This window comes from Peromyscus maniculatus, chromosome 8 (genome assembly GCF_049852395.1).
Source record: "Peromyscus maniculatus bairdii isolate BWxNUB_F1_BW_parent chromosome 8, HU_Pman_BW_mat_3.1, whole genome shotgun sequence".
In the NCBI taxonomy this organism is placed as follows: domain Eukaryota; kingdom Metazoa; phylum Chordata; class Mammalia; order Rodentia; family Cricetidae; genus Peromyscus; species Peromyscus maniculatus.
Window position 1 is genome coordinate 72,337,255 of NC_134859.1, and position 17,979 is coordinate 72,355,233.

The window sequence follows — 17,979 nt, forward strand, 5'->3', positions numbered from 1 at the left end:
AAAACGCCTCCCCCCCCCCTCTCTCTCTCCTGCTTGCTGTATGACATGAATTTTATTGGCTTGGGATCAGATGCAAGTTTTTATAGTGTGTTTGTGCTGTGATTAAGTCCTAAGCACATTTACAAAGTTCATATTTATTAAATCAATTAAAATTGTGAAGCAAAGTGATAATGGTGATCTTTTCATGGTATTTTAACTGCTTTGCATTTTCAGTGTATAATTAGTATTCGGTTTGAGACTGAGTCTGTTTTCGTAACATTTGGATATGTATTCCAGAAGATCCTTTGTGTACTCGGCTGATACTGCAGTTCAGTAAGAAATATTTGTTATTATAATGGAACTGTCACAAGCTGTATACTCGTACTTCATTTTTAAGTAAAGCTCTCTGCGATTCATCCCGGTACGTTACGGCAGAACAGAAAGTCACTTTTCAATACCATCATCCTGATCAATAAATGGAGCATTACCAAAATCCTTCCCTGTCCACCTCTTTCTAATATTAAACCATTTCTGGATATCGTGGTGTTCACCTGCATTTAAAAATACGTTTGCTCCAGCGAAGCCCTTAAATATGTTCTGTTTGATGTTAACTTGTATATAGTGGATGTGTTTTTTATAAGATCTGTTCATGCTGTGGGATGGTTTATTTGGTTTTGTTTTGGACACAGTCAACTTCAAACTGTAGCCCAGCCTTATTGTGAATTTGGGCTTCCTACCTTGGACTCGTGCGTGCTGGGATTACGGCCCACGCCCTTCTTCCTTTCTTGTTTGTGGTGGTGTTTCAGTAGGTGACAGTCAGTTCAGCTGGCTTGCGGTGTTCTAGGCTAGCCTCTCTGAAAGGCTGCGTTTCAGCTGCTCACCCATCTCCTGTGCAGTCATGCTGCTGTTTGGTTATTGTGCCCGACCACACTGAATTCTAACCGTGCAATGAAGTTCTTCTGTTGTTTCTTGTTAAAAATGTATAATCATTTTTGAGTGGAAATTCTGAGTCATTTTATAAGTGAATCTTTTATGATTTTTTTTTCATTATTCTAAAGTTTGTTTCAGATAATGTCTCACAAGTATAACCTTCAGTAGTCTGGAACTCATAATCCTCCTGCCTCAGCCTCTGGAGAACTGTATTATAGGTGTACTCCACCATACCCAGCTGATGTGATTTTCACACCATTGACTCTGGAAGGGTTGTGCCGTTTCATTCCCTTCAAAAAGACTTAACATGTTGATACTTGCTTTCTGGAGCCTTTCATATTCTCCTTAATAGTGACCATTTTATATTTTCAAAATTGAGGTATTTTATATGGGGTAATTATGGTTACTACAATAAAGACTCCTTACTTTTTATCCTCCTGAAGTTCATGTAAACATGAACACATGCACAGTGCTGTCAGCCATGACCCCTGTCTCTCAGACGCTTGCCTCTCTGCAGCAGGGAATCACCCATGCTTCAGGCTGTTCCTTACTGTTTATCCCCCCCCTCCCCATCTATCCCACTGGTTCTGTGCTCGTCGCTGGTTCAGCTGCCTCACATGCAGGCCGTCCTTGGTCCTGCTGACACTCGGTGAAGTTCCTTCCCTTCGTGTTCTCTCTCATTGGAGGCTTCGACTTCAGAGCAACGCTTGTTTCTCTTCATTCTCTCTGTGTCTTCCATGTCAAAACAAAATGGGCATTGTTGTTGGTTAGTTCTAAAAATGATGTATTTACACTTTGTGTGGGTAAACAGTCTGATGCTGGTTACAAACAATGTAAACCTTGGAGCAGGGAGGGATTCATCTTGAACATGAATCATGCCTTGGCTGCTCTGTCTTGTTTGCGCTCTTTTTAGCAAAGTGAAGGAAACTGTTAAATAACAATTGATATAGGGGTATTTCCTTTTAGCCTTTTGGAGCCAACCCAGTTTAGGTTGAGGATTCTTGTATCTTTTTTTGTAAGTTTTCCAGAGGATGTTTATTTATTTGAAGTATATTCTTTGTAAATATCTCTTTCATTTCCTATCTTGTTGAAGCCTTGGGCTTCAGAATGGATGAGGCACTCTTATGTTGAGAGTATGCTCTAGCAGAAATGCACACTCACTTCTTTATGAATCTAGAAAACACACGACAGGGTCCGGAGAGGCTGCTGGTGGCAAGTGCAGTGGTTCCTTATCACATTATATGGGAAATAACATCTGGTTATATCTGAAATAGGATCATATTTTTTGTGGAATAATCTTCAGTTATTGTTTCTTCAGATACTGTCTGTGCTTACCTCTACTTTGAAATTGCATTTGACTGTAGTGTGACTTTAATATGATTTCATGTATCTCTATGCCACCACATTAAAAAAAATAAGACTTTTACTATAGCATCATTTTCCTTAGTAAGCATATGCATTTATGTATAATTAATATGCATTATTCTCAGAGTACATGGCCTTTTCTAGATTTGCAAGTGGTTTGTCATGCAGGAATAATGATGGATCTCTGATAATTATTTCTTCCCTCATTCATTTCAGTTACCTCTAGCCTTATTTGGAAAAAGCTATGAAACCATTTCCTTCATTAACCACAATATGCTCTCATAACTTTCTGGTGAAAATTGTGTGCCTCACCAAGCTGTTAGTGGGTTAGGGTGGAGAATGTCCATCCCTTCTGAGCTCCATCTGACACCAAGATTTCTGCCCATTCTGAGTACCCTCCTTGTATTCCCTTTTGGGAAACTCAGTCTTGTTTTATGTTTCTTTACCTGAAGTTGTCTTTACAGCTTTGTTGCTTGTTAACTAAACTAGCCACCTAAAACTTCTTAAGCATTGCCTTAATGTTGTTTTAGGTTTATTGCTCTTATTTTAATATAATAATTACTTATTGACACACCAGTATCTCTTATTGACCTCAAAGTTTGGAAAATCTTTTTGTTTTCACTTGTTCTCTTGGCTCCTTGTGTACCAGTTGGTAAAATATCAAAGACATTCAACATGTTTAGAAGTGATTCCAAGAGAAACAGTGCATTTTGTTATTTTTCTAGATTAGTTTTTAAGTTAGCATAAACAGTTGCATTATGGCATTTTCATACATGTATAAAAGGCAATTTAGATTTAAATCATAACTTGCCAGAATGGAGAGATTTTTTTATTCATGGTAACATTGCTTTTCAATTTGACACATGTAAGATGATCACTTTACTCAGCCACTGTGAATTAATGTTTTTTTTATATGTGTGTTGAGTCAGCAAAACAGACATTTGGTGAGCAAAGTGGAATATGTCTGTGACAGATTGAAAGAATGGCAGGGAATACAGGGAGTGGTGTTGCACACCTTTAATCCTGGTGCTCTGGAGGCAGAGGTGGGGCTATAAAGTGAGACCCTGTCACAGAAAGAATAGAAGAAATTAGGAAGTGCCTAGAAAGGATTTCTACTTTAGCTCACCATCCTGTTTGTGGATGTCGCCGTGGTGATAACTGAGCAAAGACCTGATGGGTATGAGGGAAACTTAGGCAGACAAGAGCAGACAGCACAGCTCTGACCTGAGCTGAGAATAGGTCTGGTGTGCTCAGGGGACAGCGGGACAACTGGGATGGTCCAGCACAGTGTCCCCACAGAATGGTGATGAGCTCAATTAAGGCTCCTGCTCATAGTAGACTTTGACTCAGAGTGTCCTGGAGACACTGTGGTGGGTTTTGAAGACGGGAGTGTTGTAAGACTGGGCTTTGGTTGCTCTGAGTGGAAATTTGTATGGAAAAGGCACAGTGTGAGGGTGGGCAAAGGGAGAAACCTAGAGAAGCAGTGAGGCAGTGTCGACAAGGGCCAGCAGGAGAGGACTGCGGAGTTTGAAGTAGGTTGTCAGTCCGGGTTTGTTAGAGCCATGTAGACTTTCTGAGTTTATATGTGTTTCTGTGTGGTCATATTTGTGTGTACATGTGTTTAGTGTCACAGAGTCTCTCCTCTAGCCCAGGCCAACCTAGAGCTCACTTTTATTAACCCATTGTTCTCTCATTTTCGTGGCAGTCTTCCGACATTAACCTCTCCATTGCTGGATTATAGGTGTAAGCCACCACAGCCTGCTTCAACGCTGTTGTTATGGTAGAACCATCTGAACTCTTTTTTTCTGCTTACATTTTATGTCCAGTAGGAAAGAATGGTTGAGTCATGGTGACTAGCAATGGTTTTGGTTCAAAAAGCTAGAAGAATTGGGGTTGTTTTCAATTGCAATAGAAACACTGTGCATCAGCAGGTTTGGGGATCAAAACAGGATTGAAAGTTTTGGATACGTTCAGTTTAGGCTCTCTCACTTTCCCACTCATTTTCTCTCATCTATCCCTTTTTTCTTCTTTCTCTGTCTTGTCGCTTATCCTGTCCTTTTTCACCTCCTTAGAGACAGGGTCTAGCATGATGGGATTACATGTGTATCTGGACACTGGTACAATGTCCCATGTTCTTAGCATGGTTCATATGTGGTTCTGGAATTGCTGGGAGGTGATGGGTTTGTATGGGGATAGTGATCAGAAGGTGTGGGTGCAGGTTGAAACACATGCAAGAGAGGAGCTCCTGGAGAGAGTGATTATGGGTAAGAGATGTCATCCCGGAAGTCACCAGCAAGTGATAGGAAGTAGAAAACCATATACAGGAAGTGACCAGGAGAGAGGTAAGGATTGTGTTAGGTTCACTGGGTAGTGAAGGTAGGAACTGACCGTCAGAGACTAGTAAGAGCACTCTGGGAAGGGATTTAGTCAGAAGAGAAAATTGGTACCATCAGATACTGATTGGGTGGGTTTTTGTTCGGTTCTTTGTTTTCTGGAAGGTAAGATAGTGGGAGGAAGTTAGGGGACAGAGGAGACTGCATTTGTTTCTCATAGATTTGGGTACTGAGGATGGGTGAAGGCTGTGGGGCTGAGTGAGAAAGGCCAAGGAAGGACGCAGTCTTCTAGGTTCACCATTTACTAAAATTAAGAAGCAGCCTTGCCTTCAGGCCTCGCTGTCTGTCTGTCTGTCTGTCCTGCTGCAGTTGGAGTTGCACTCCTCTTACCTCCTGGAGTCACACAGACCTGACCTTCAACCTCTGAACTGCACTGACTGCTCACCACTTGCCTCAGATTTTGTCTTTTTTTGTGTGATGCTGAGGTCAAACCCAGGGCCCCTGTGATGGTTTCATGGTCTCCATCACTAACTGTATGTTGAAAAGGTAATAGAGGACCTGGGGTCAGATTCTACAGGATGGAATCCTCCCATGATTCCCAGCTGTAATCTCAGGCAGTCTTCTTGCTCTGGCTACTGAGACCCAATTTTTTACCTATAAAACAGGGATAATAATATTCCCAACCTCGTGGGGTCACCATGAAAATGGCAGCGCGGTGAACGGTGCTTGGCGCATATGAAACACTCAGTAAAACTCAGCTGCTGTCACTTAGAACTTGCTGCTGTTTATTGGCAATGTGTAGGATTGATTCCTTTCTCGTTCTTTTAAAAAATTTAAGTAAATAGTTCAATGAATATTATTAAATGAAATAAAAATTCAAACTTACTTTATATAGGCTTTAAATTGCTTTCAATGTGGACCTTAACTTGTAACTATTTCTGAAATGGGAGATGATACCAATACACACTTGAAAGTGGTACTCTTGGTTCCTCACCTGAGTTACATAGTTTGGTGTGTGTGTGTGTGTGTGTGTGTGTGTGTGTGTGTGTGTGTGTGTGTGTGTGTGTTTTCGTGTTCCTGACAGCCTTCAGAGATGGCGCTCTCCCTTCATGTGGGTCCTGGGATTGACCTCTCAGGAGGAGGCAGACTTGGCAGCATCTGTCCCACTGGCCCTATTTGCTTTTACTGTTGCTTTAATTTGAAATAGGTTTTCCTTTTATGTTTAAGAATATAGTGGCCACCCTGTCATGAGACTTTTAAGGATTGACTGATCGCCTGCCTTTCCACCCACTTGCCTGAGCCCACCCTGGGGTAGGGGCTCCTCTCCAATAGTCCAGGCTGGCCTCCCTATGTAGCTAAAACTAGCCTTGAGTCACTGATCCCCCTTCCTGCCTCCACTTCCCCATGTCCCTTAGCTCCGCGTCGTCGTTCTAACTTGCTTGGTCTAGGGAAGGAAATGTGGTTGAGCTGCAGCTTCTGGCAACTGAATTCCAGATTCTGCTCCCTCCCAACCCCAGATTGGAGGGCTTGGAAGGTGGCCTCTCATTTCAGAGCTGCCGCTGGGTTTCAGCAAAAGGCTTACAAGTTCAGCAGCATCTCTTCCCTTCTAGCATCTGTGTGTGGCGTTCATGTCTTACCGCTCAGAGACTGTTTATAGCCTTCATTTGATGGCTTATTGTAATTATTTACTTTGGTTGATAGGGAGTTTTCTTGATACAGACCGCATCCCATTGTAAATACAAAGCAGCCACACAGCTCCGCCTCGCATAGCTTCACCTCCTCACAGAGTCCGCACCAGTACATCACTGTTTACTTGTGGACTGAAGTTTCCATGAGTGTTTTAATTTTTGCCAAGAAAATCAATCATGTGCACTGTAGTTCTGCTTTAAATTTCATGCCTCATCTGACACAGAGTATATAAATGGTACAGACACGTTATATGGGAGAGCTTCCTTGGGGTCACTTAGCACCTGGGGTTTTGCTCATTCCATGTAGTCTGTTGCCTGAGGTCGATGCAGCCTTGTTTCTAATCTGTTGTTTTGAAAACTGAATGTTTTCCTGGCTCCCGAGTCATCCTCTGGAAATGTTGGCATAATATTATGCTCATTTTGACATTCACTATACACCAACATCACCCACATTTTAAATATTTTCATGTCATTTTCTGTCACTGTGCAGAGCAGATGAGCTCTTTATGCAAATGTTTGGAAAAGAATAATCTCACAGCCCCTTCCTGACAGCAAAATGTCTAATTTAAAAACCACATAGGAAGCAAGGTGTGCTGACTCAAGCCTATGGTTCCATTACTCCGGCAGCTGAGGCAGGAGGATTGTTATGAATTTGGGACTAGCCTATGCTACAGTGTGAGACCCCATCTAAAAAATGAGTAAATAAATAAATAAATAATAAAATAAAAATTAGTGATCGTAAAAACTGTCCAAGACAGCAGCTTGAAGTTCACAAAAGCATTACGAGGGACGGACATATAGTACCTGGGAAGATGATTCAACGTATAAAGTGTTTCCTACATAAACACAGGAATCTGAGTTCATCCCCCAGCACCCACCTGCAATCCCAGCTCTTGGGAGGCAGAGACCAGAGGATCTGTGGAACATGCTGGCTGGCTAGCCAGTCTGGAGTCTGCAAAGCTCTAGGTTGAGTGAGAGACCCTGCCTCAAAAAATGAGGTGGAGAACAGTAGAGCAATAACCGTGTACAGGTGTGTGAGAATAGACTGACATGTACTCACTCATACACACACACACACACACACACACACACACACACACACACACACACACAAACTCATAGAAATGCATGCACTCACGGACATAGGCATGCTAGCAAAATGGGGTATGGGAAGTGCCATGTGTGAGGACGATAAGTTATGCTATGAGAACCCTCTGACCTTCTAGATAACACACAGAGTTCTGTGCTGTGCGCACTAAAATGTTTTTTTTAAAATAAAATTAGACTCAATTTAAGTACTGTAATCTTTTAGGTTTTTTAGATAATAAACTCTTAAATGACACAAGGAAAAATAAAATAAGTGCTAAAATCAACATAATTAGCCTGTGAGGCTAATTCAGTTTTTTGGTTTGCTTTTTTTCTACTTATCAATACAAAGTTTACAATTTTATCATTAAATGATTAATGAAATATGCCTCTAGAGGGCAATATTTTCTCAGCTTTCCAGTTACTGTCTTCAAGGTTTGAACCTGGGTCCTCCGGGAGCAGCTGGCCTGTAAGGTCTGACATGAGCCCCTCTTGGTTTCATTGTGTCTCTGTGGTTCATTCCCCACAGCAGTCACAGGGAATTGAACTTAGGAAATGTGTTCCTATCGCCTTACATTCCTTTGAGTACTGTGTGTGTGTGGATCTTCAGTTCCTATGCGCGCAACCTCACAGTTCTATGGAGAAGCATTTTTGGTTCTGGTATTTTCAGAAGGCTGTGTCAGCGTGTCCCCAGCCCTCTGGTCCTGGAGTATCTGAGCTTGCTTTTTGATGCCTGTTTGCCAGGGCTAGATCCCGTGGTTTAGGCACTCTGAGAGCTGTTGATTCCTTCTTTGCTCTTGACATTGATGGGGCCTGACCTTCCCTCCCTGCACCACGTCATCCCCAGTGGCCTCTTCTTTTCAGCACCTCATAATTTTTTCTCTGCTGTTTTCTTTTATGCCCTTTTCTGGAAATCCTGTGACATGAATCTCGAATCTCCTACCTTGGGCCCCACACTCCTGTCTGAGCTTTTGTCTTTCTCTTGTTGTTTGTGAGGGATTCCCCAGGCCACCTTCCAGGGTTCTAGTGCATTCTCATTCCACAGTGTCCTTAAGAGGATTTTCTTTGAACATTTTTTTTATTATCAGTTCTTTTTCTTAGTTTATGTATAGTCTATTGTTTATCTTTTAGAGATAATTAATGTCTTCAGAGTTTTTATTTTTTTACTGGTGTTATCTTCACTTATTTCTTCCTTCTTCCTTTTTAAAAAAAATATTTACTTTTATTTCATTTGCATTGGTGTTTTGCCTGCATATATGTCTGTATGAAGCTGTCCAATCCCCTGGAACTGGAGTTACGGACAGTTGTGAGCTGCCATGTGGGTGCTGGGGATTGAACTCATGGAAGGGCAGTCAGTGCTCTTAACCACGAGTCATCCCCCCAGCCCCTACCTTGTTCTCTTTGTTGTTGTTTATCTTTCTTTCTCAGTCCTGACTCTACATTGTACTTAAACTGGATAGATTTGGAAGGACTGGTGCCTGGATCTCATTGCTGTGATTAAACCAAATACTGACTTCAGTGTCCTGGAATCCTTGACTGACCACTGGGTGATAATTGCTGTTTCAGTCTTTAGTTATATTACTAATTTGCTTTTATTTTATTGTTTAATTTTCTTGAACACTGAAACATCTTTGCAGCACCCCTTTTCCCAACTTCATGGTTACGAGCACTGTCTGATCTTCCAGAGGATCTGGGTTCAATTCCCAGTACCTACATGTGGACTCACAATTATTCCAAGAAATCTGATGCTCTTGCACCTGCAGGTGGTATGCATACATATGTGCAGGCAAACTCCCATACCTATGAAGTAAAAGTCAATGTAAACCAAATTCACCATCTTCCCAGTAAAGGGGTCATCCTGTCTTCTGTTCTGGGAACTCTGAGGAGGTGAAGAGTGCAAACTCTGAAGTTGATTTTGATAATTGCAGGAGGTAAAAGATTTCCATCAAGTGGTCAGAATAATAAAAAAGGTTTGGAGAATTATTTGAATATTATTATTTGCTTGATGAAGAGGATGGGTAAGTAAGAATTCTGTTCTGATAATCTTGCTCTAGGGATATTTTTGGGAATCACGGAGATGGAACAGTTAAAAAATGAAAGACAAGAAAAAAGAGCAAGGTCACCCTTGTGCCAGGGTTATATATGCTGGGAAATGGAAGTTAGGCTGGTCCCAGAATTCCACCAGTGTGGATGGCTCATGAACTGGAAGGGGGCTGAGGGAAGGAAAGGGATTTCGGGTTCGTTGAAAGAGATACTCACTTTGGTTCAAGTGTTTGTGCAGGTGAGCATTTTCAAGCCACAAGGAGACACCAGAGAGAAGTATTTTAAGTGAACAGAGGAATTCTGTGGGCATGGGTATTTGTGGCGACTGTTCAGTGTTCAGATGTGTCTCGGCTAGTGAATGATGTACAGGTGTTCACTCTCATGTAGACGTGGCATGGATTGAAACATTCACCTTGTATAAAAAACAATAGATGTGGAAAAAGATCAGATGTCTGAACAGATATGTGAATATGGTGTTCCTGCAGTGATCCAGGACTTCACAGTGGAGACTTCAAGGGAGAGGAGGGGTCACTCCCTCTCAGCTGTGCTGTGTCCAAGGCTGTCCATGGACCCACCCTGTGCCTTTTTTTTTTTTTTCCCCCTTGAGACAGGGTTTCTCTGTTTAACAGCCCTGGCTGTCCTGGAACTCACTCTGTAGACCAGACTGTCCTTGAACTCACAGAGATCTGCCTACCTCTGCCTCCTGAGTGCTGAGATTAAAGGCGTGCGCCGCCGCCGCCTGCCCCCCCCCCCCCGCCCCCCCACCTGGTCACATCTTGTACTTTTAATGCTCAAGGATTTTCTATATAAAGGGTTTTGATGTACAGAGGTAAATTTATGAATATACTTTTGTAAAACTGGAGCCAGGTACCCAGATATTTCTTACAGTGTGCTAAATTTAAATTTTTGTTGTTAGCAGTTTGATTTCAGGAATTGTTGGTTATTTAGGGAGTAAAAATTGAGCATTAGTTTCCTGTTTTTATTTCTTAACTGGTGTATGTAAGCACCTGTTTCCAAGCTAGAATTGAAAATATATGTGAGTGTTAACGGGTTTATCTTCCTTTTGTCAAAACCGCTGATGTGGCCGCTTCACACCACATGGCGGTCTTTGTGTTCTGTGGAGATCTGGTGCTCTTTCCCATCTGAAGGAAATGCATCTTTGACACTTCTCATGACCTGAGTCATGATGCTGAAATAGAGCCAGAAAATATTCTTAACAGTCATGGGTAATAAGAAGGCAGGCTTCCGTTAGTTTGGAGGAGGGTAAAGGGCCAGAGAATAGTGGGAACTAGGGCTGTGAGGAGAAGATGGTCCACCATTTCAGTTTTCATCTTTTTTCTTTTCTCTCTTTCTCTCTCTCTCTTTCTCTCTCTCTTTCTCTCTCTCTCTCTCTCTCTCTCTCTCTCTCTCTCTCTCTCTCTCTCTCTCTCTCTTTACTATTACGAACATTACTTACATTTTTTGGCCATGCTTGTTACTCAACATAATGTGCTTTGATTATAATAGTTATTTACTGTTTTTTTTTCCTTTTTTTTTCTTTTTAAAGAAAGAGTTCTGTAGCTCAGGCTAGCCTGCTGTGAAACCAAGGGGGACCTTGATTTCTTGATCCTCCTGTCTCTACCTCCTGAGTGCTAGGATTATGCAAAACTTTTGATTTGAATTTTTTTTTTTTTTTAATCCCTGAGACAGTGTTTCTCTCTGTAGCTTTTGGAGCCTGTCCTGGAACTCACCCTGTAGACTAGGTTGGCCTCACAGAGATCCGCCTGATTCTGCCTCCCAAGTGCTGGGATTAAAGGCGTGCGCCGCCACTGCCCAGCTTTGATTTGACTATTTAATTGTTCATCAGACTGCCCATTCTTTTATTTTTGTTTTTTAGTTTTCCATGTGTTAAGTCAATATTCTTTTTTAAAGGTTATATGGTGGCACATTCTTCTTCTCTGAACTTGGGTAATTGAGAAAGGAGGATTTTCATACACTCCAGGTCATACTGAAAAAATGTTAAAACTAACTGGCTAACTACACATAAAGAAAAAGAAGATAGGAGTTATCGATTGCAGCTATTTCAGAGTGTGGTTTTTGGTTTTTTTTCTGAATGAACTCTTGATACTTTTACATTGTGTGTGTAGTGGTGTAAACAATGTAATGTTTGATAACTCTGTTTCCTCTGTCCTTATGGTACAGACTAATTGTGAGAGAAAGATGAGCAGCAGCTATGCAGTATTCTTGGGCTAGGCAGCTGAGGTGTTAGGTGTGGGTTGCTCTTCATACTCCACGTTTGGTTGCAGGGATTTTAGGATCTGGTGATTTGATTTTGGAGTTTTTCACTAGGATCAGATGTGCTTATCTCTGCTTACTTTGTTCTAGGATTGATCTAAGCTTGCTTCAGAGGGGTGCTGAGTACTGTGGTGCTTTGAGGAAATGTGTAAGGAGCTTGTTCCTTTGTCTTGAGATGGGTCATTGCTGTGTAGCCCTGGCTGGCCTGGTACTGGCTGGGTAGCCTTGTTTGGTTCAATTTCAAGGCAATTCTGCCTCAACCTCGCAAGTGCTGGAATTATAAGTCTGAGCTACTACCTAGGGCCAGGAATTTGAATCTTAGGATAAAAGGCTCCGAATCTTTTCTCATTGTTTTCTATTTATATGAAGAATTTGCATAGTGTATAAAAAATATTGTCAATAGTATGTAGAGGATGGATCTGCCTGTCTCACTTTTTGCGTATATATATCTATATAAACATAGGTCATCTTTTGGGTTTCCAACCTCTGTTGAATGAGTGCCATAGTTATGTTAATGTTAAAAATGAGTTAGGATTAGTAAAATGTGCCCAGTATTAAGAACACTAGCTCCTAATAAATTTTTTTTCGTCTCTAAAATCTTGGAGTGCTCTGAGATAATAAACTGAAGTGATGAACTTACCATAGTTTTTATTCATTGAGTTTGTAAATTGTTTTTATTGTGTGACCATGAATAAATCTTTTCCTTTTTAGGCAGTTAAAACGTTTCGATAGGATTGCTTACATTTTCCCTTTTGTGTTCTTTTCCTCTCTGTGGTCTTGCACCTTGCCTTCTTTCTACCTGTGTGTTTTTTTTGGTTTTGCCCCACCTCATTCTAGCCCACATCCTGCCCTTTGGAGTAAATTGTACTTACTGTACTTGCTGTCGTTGTAGTAGTGACCATTTCTTCTTAAGTTGTACTCTTAGGTCATGCTTCCGATTCCACCTAGTTGTTTTGGCTTCTAGGAAGTGTTTGCATTTAGACAGTACAGTAGCATGCAAGACTTTCAGAGTGAGGAGCACAGGAGAATATACAGAGAATCAGGAAGGAACATCCAGAGAATTTCTTGTTGAATTGTTTACACAATTGTATAAACATGTTATGTAAAAATATAATAGTATACTTTTCATTTTCCTGGATCCTGGAGAGCACCAGTGGTTGCGTTCTGGGACCATTGTGTATGTAGTAGCAGAAGGTCACCAATAACCTCTGTCTCCACCTTGAAAAACTTGGGTTGTCTCCCCCACCCCCAAGTACCTGTAGTCATGACTGTGGAACCATGAAGAGTTTCCTTAGAGATAGCAACAAATGTTTCTGCTTGATTTCATAAAATTTTGCAATGTTTTGCCATCTCTTGGCAATAACAAATGCAGTCCTTGGATATTTTGTTTCTGCTTAAGTTGCCTTAACTGTTTGATAATCTGTGTCCATGTCTCCACGTCTGTCCAGAGCTCAGTCTCTCCTTGTTTCTGCTAGGCTCCTCGGCCCCGCCCCGCCTGGTATGTGGGTCAGAAGGCACTGTTTCTCACCAGGGCGCTGTTCTTTCCTTTTCCTACTGTGAGTAGATTGCAGATTATACTGGAACATGCCTGAGAAAAGGTCACAACGGAGGGTGAGAGTCCTGAGCTGCAGCTGGGAAGCTTGTCATTCTCATATAGCAAAGGGAAAGGAGGAGGAGTGTCGGGGTTAGGGGAGGGAGGGAGGGAGCGACAGACACTCCCGTTCCGACCAAAAGCAACCCATATGCTAGAAATTCCTGTTTGCACCGGATACTTAAAAAAAAAAATACATGTCTTTAAAGGATTTTATTTGGTTTTGATTAAATAATGGTTGCGAGTTGGTTGAGGAAGCTTTCATGTTAAATTAGACCGCAAGACATAGCTAAGCAGGGTGTCTAGCTTTGCAGAGCTGAATGTCCAGTGATTGTTTTAGAACAAGCTACCATTGTCCTCTTTGACAGAATCAAGAAGTCAACTTCTCAACTTCAAAATGAACTTAAAACTCATCGGTAAAATTTGCTGTTTTCTCCCCATCAAATCCGTGGTGGGATATTAAAAGCAGGCTTGAAAGGTTTGATTTTCTGTGGAATGAAAAACCACACTCACACAGGCTGCTGAGAACCCCTTACCCTGCTTTCCTTTGAAATGGGTAGACGGGAGGTCGTCTGTAGGTCCTCTTAGAGTAGGGCAGTGTTGAAGGAGGAGGGAGATGATGAAAATATTTGGGGAAAGAGCATTTCTATAGGTTGATCTTTTGTGGAATGCCAGGAACCCACATTAAATTTAGATTTGAGGGTGTCCTTGTTATTTTAATTTCCAAATACATGCAATTGCTCACTAGTAGCAGACCTGGGACCTTGAGGGGGTGAGAGGCAGAGCCCCTGAACTCTGACAGATTCCTTTAGTGTGTGGAGATTGTTGGAAACAGACTGGTTCAAGGAGGAGGAGTCAGTGTGGTTTACCAGTCATGAACTGTGTCTACGCGAGCCCTGTTAAGCAGCCTGCCTCTTGCCTGATGTGGATAAGGGCTGTGTGTCCAAAGAACACAGGAAAACCCAGAATCCTGAGACCTCCTAACTGTGCTGTCCCACGGGCACCACTGATTTGTTCCTGTAAACGAATCTGAACATTTATGTGCCTGTTTGTCCCCAGATCTCAGTGACAACCAAAGAATCTCCACCCGATACCCCGTTGTTACTTTGTCTGTTTTCTTTCTCAGTTTTCCTTCCTAAGGAATCTTGCCCTGGCTCCCGCTCATGACTACCTGTAGCTCGTGCTTCCCAGTGGGCCGCCTATCGGGTGTCCTTTATATCAGATATTCACTGTATGATTCATAAAAGTAGCAAAATTACTGCTATGAAATAGCAATGAAATAATTTTATGGTTGGAGGACATATTATTGAAGGGTCACTGCATTAGGAAGGTTGAGAACCACTGTGCTAACCAGTAACAAAACGCTTTCTGTTGCTCACTATGAAGCTCCCTTGCAGGTGATTTTTCTGAGTTGTGACTGCTGAGTATCATTTTGTGGCTTTCTTTTCCTTGCTGCACAGTGTGATAGAGTTGTATAAAGAGAATCGTGGGTGGAGAATTGTGGGAGGAATCATTCATTCATTCTTTTCCTCTCACTTGCATTAAAGAAGCCCATGCACACAGTGTGCTGGTAGTGGCACTAGCATCCCGCAGAATGTGAAGTGCTCAGCAGTTCCAGGGTCTTGCTTCCCTTAGAAATGTCTCGTGCTTGGCAGTTGGCCAGGCCCACATGTTCTCACATCCCTGCATCCAGAAGCTGGGAATCCAGTCCTGGCAGCTTCTGCACAGGGGTAAAGATAAACCAGAAAGGAGCCGGGCTTCCTCCACATTACCTGGGAGTTGCTGCTGATGGCTTTTCCACAAATGTCCTGGTTTGTCAAAGCCCAGTAAATCTTGGGAAGTTTATTTTCCTTGTAGCATCTGTGTTTTATAATGGGTCTTTTAATTTGTTTTTACTCTGTCTGCAGGGATTTCTTTTGTCCGGAGTTTTCAGACTCTTGGCTTTTTTTTTCTTTCCTGTGGAAGTGAGTCCGTTAATGATGACTGGTTTGGGAATATGACTCTTTGCAAACCTGACCTGGCATGCCGCTCCTCCAGAGCGGTCACAAAGCCCACTGTTTTTTTTTTTTTTTTCCTCTTTCCGTTTTCATCCTCAACTTAATCTGTTTGCCTCTGAGTTTTTGTAGTATAAAATGTTTGGGGGAAATGATATCTGGGACAATGATAAGTAAGGTTGCATTTTGAAGAATGGATGGTGCCTAGTTCACCTGGTGTACAACATCCTGTTCTTTGCGTGCAGGTGGCAGGAGCCGCGAAGGACCATGTGAGGTCATTCCCTTTCAGAGATGGATCAGCACAGAAAGTCAGAGGTCTGACCCAAAGCCAGCTCTTCTGTTTCAGTTCACACTGTAACAGTAAAATCAATGACAGCAAACACAACTGAAACAGACCAAACCAAAAGAATCAGAGTTTTCAGCATAAAGAGAATTTTTTTTTTAAGAATTCTTACTTTTAAATGATATTCTGTTCTAAAATAGAATGTCTGTTTTAATTTGTTGAGAAACCATCTTATTGCAATTTGGACTCCCCCCCCCCCCTCCCATCCCCCCATGAGAAGCCCATCTAGATGGATATGGGTCACCCTCTAAGGGATCAAAGCTCGGGTGGATTTGGATAAAGACCCAAAAGCCTGAAGGCTTATGCAAGTTTATCTATATAGACGAAGTCTGAAACACTGGGCGGAGAGTCTTAGAAGAGCTGGTTTTCTCATGAGATCTTAGGACTTCCTCTGTCTGGTTGTGCCAGAAATGCTGTGAGAACATCCATTCTCAGGGCATTGGTCACTTGTAGGTCTCATGTCAGTTGGAATTCACAAGTACAATCGTGTGTGAAATGTTTTATAGATCTTAAGACTTCAGGAAGCCTCCCACTAAAGCTGCAATGAGACAGTGTCTGTTTGTCCATTCCACTCAGGTGATGATGAAAAGCAAGGCACAGAACGAAGCTGTATTGCTGTGACACATTCATGCAGCCATCTTCTTGGATTTCTCTATTTTTCCCGTTTCTAAACTATTTCCAAGATTTGGCACAACGAAAGGTTAGGGTAGACTGAATCCAAGTCCACAGACAGTAAGCGTACAACATCTTTGTTTTGAACCTCACTGTAGCACCCTGAGACAGGGCTGCACAGGAAACTAGCCTTGGTTAACCTCAGAGAAGCATCCAGATACCTGTTCCTAAAGGTACCAAGTTGAGGCTTCTTGTCCAGATTAGCAGGGTGGAAATCTGAGTCTGAGCAGGGTAGAAATCCATGGACTCCGTCACTGGCTTTTTTATCCTCCCTGCTTTTATTCAAGACAAGGTCTCATTACATAGTCATGTTGGCTTGGAACTCCTGCTCGTCCTTTCAGCTGCTGGGGTTTTGCCTTGGGCTACCACATTTGAAGTACTTTTTTCAAGTATTTGGAGATTCCTCCAAAATATTTTTCCGTATTGTTGCGGGGATCCACCCACCTCCCTCTTCTCAAAAGTAGACTTAATTATTTTGGCAAATGCTTTTTGAACTGTAGATCACTGTGTCTGCTACTGAAGTTTCTTGTTTGGGCTGTCCCTCGTTTTGGCTAACCCCTGATTATCATTCATTCATCTTTCTTTTTATCCTTTGCAAACTCCTATATGTTCAAAATTTATGTGATTCATCTTCCTTTTTTAAGTTGTGCTTTATAACTATCACAGTAACTCCTTCTCTCTGTCTCTGAGCTATTTCTCAGCTGTCACTTGGGATGTGTTTTTCCCATCACCTGTTCATTTTCCTCCCTCCTCCACCACCATGTGATGCACACACAGAAAGTCCCCTGGACCCGCTGGTCAGGACTGAGCATGGGGTGTGACCCCAGTCAGCCCCAGACTGTGTTGGTAGTGTCTTCTCTGCTCTCAAAGTCATTAAATCTCATCTTGGCACCTGTGAACATCGTCATCGTCATTTCCTGTCTGGGGTTCCCTTTACATAAAACTTGGCTTCTCTACCTGTGCAGTGGGCCTTTCCTGTGGAAGACTACCAGGGTCACTAGCTCATCTCATCCTTGTCCTTTTGTTTGTTAGCATATATGTATGTTCCTTTTTTCTAGTTTAATTTTATTCATTCGCATCTATGCATCTATGGAGGGGGCACACATAGGTTATCCGAAGGAACACAACATTCCTCCTTTGAGACAGTGTCTCTGTTGGCCTAGAACTCACCAGTTAGGTTAGAATGACACTGTGCTCTAGGAATCTTATTGTCTCTACTTCCCCCATGCTGAGATTACAAGCCCCTGCCATTACACTCACCAATTTTTTCATAATTTCTGGGGATTGAACTGCCGTCTTCATAGTTTGAAGGCAAGCACATTCCACACAGAGCTACTGCCCAAGTCCAAGATATACAAATGTATGCATACTTAAAGGGGAGGGGGCAAGCAGAATTTTACTTATTTTTCTTTTATTTGTTACTTTATGTGTATGAACATTTTTTCTGCATATATGTCTGTGTACCATGTGTGTACCTGGTGCCCATGGAGGCCAGGAGAAGGCATCAGGTCCTTTGACTCTAGAGTTACAGGTGTTCTGAGTCTCCTTGTGGCCATGTCAGGGCTATCAAGACGTCCTCTTCTTCACACCCATGCTTATGCATTGCTTCCTACTTCCTACTTGGTTGTTTTTGCTTAAGAAGCTGTTGGGTATTGATTAGCTTTGGAGATTCAATCCTTGG

General features: G+C 42.1%; 1 protein-coding gene across 9 annotated transcripts in view; it reads left to right on the plus strand.

The window, feature by feature from the left end:
• Bcas3 (BCAS3 microtubule associated cell migration factor) overlaps window positions 1-17,979 on the plus strand; it is a 502,165-nt gene that overhangs the window by 169,779 nt on the left and 314,407 nt on the right. The gene's annotated exons all lie outside the window — the stretch shown is intronic.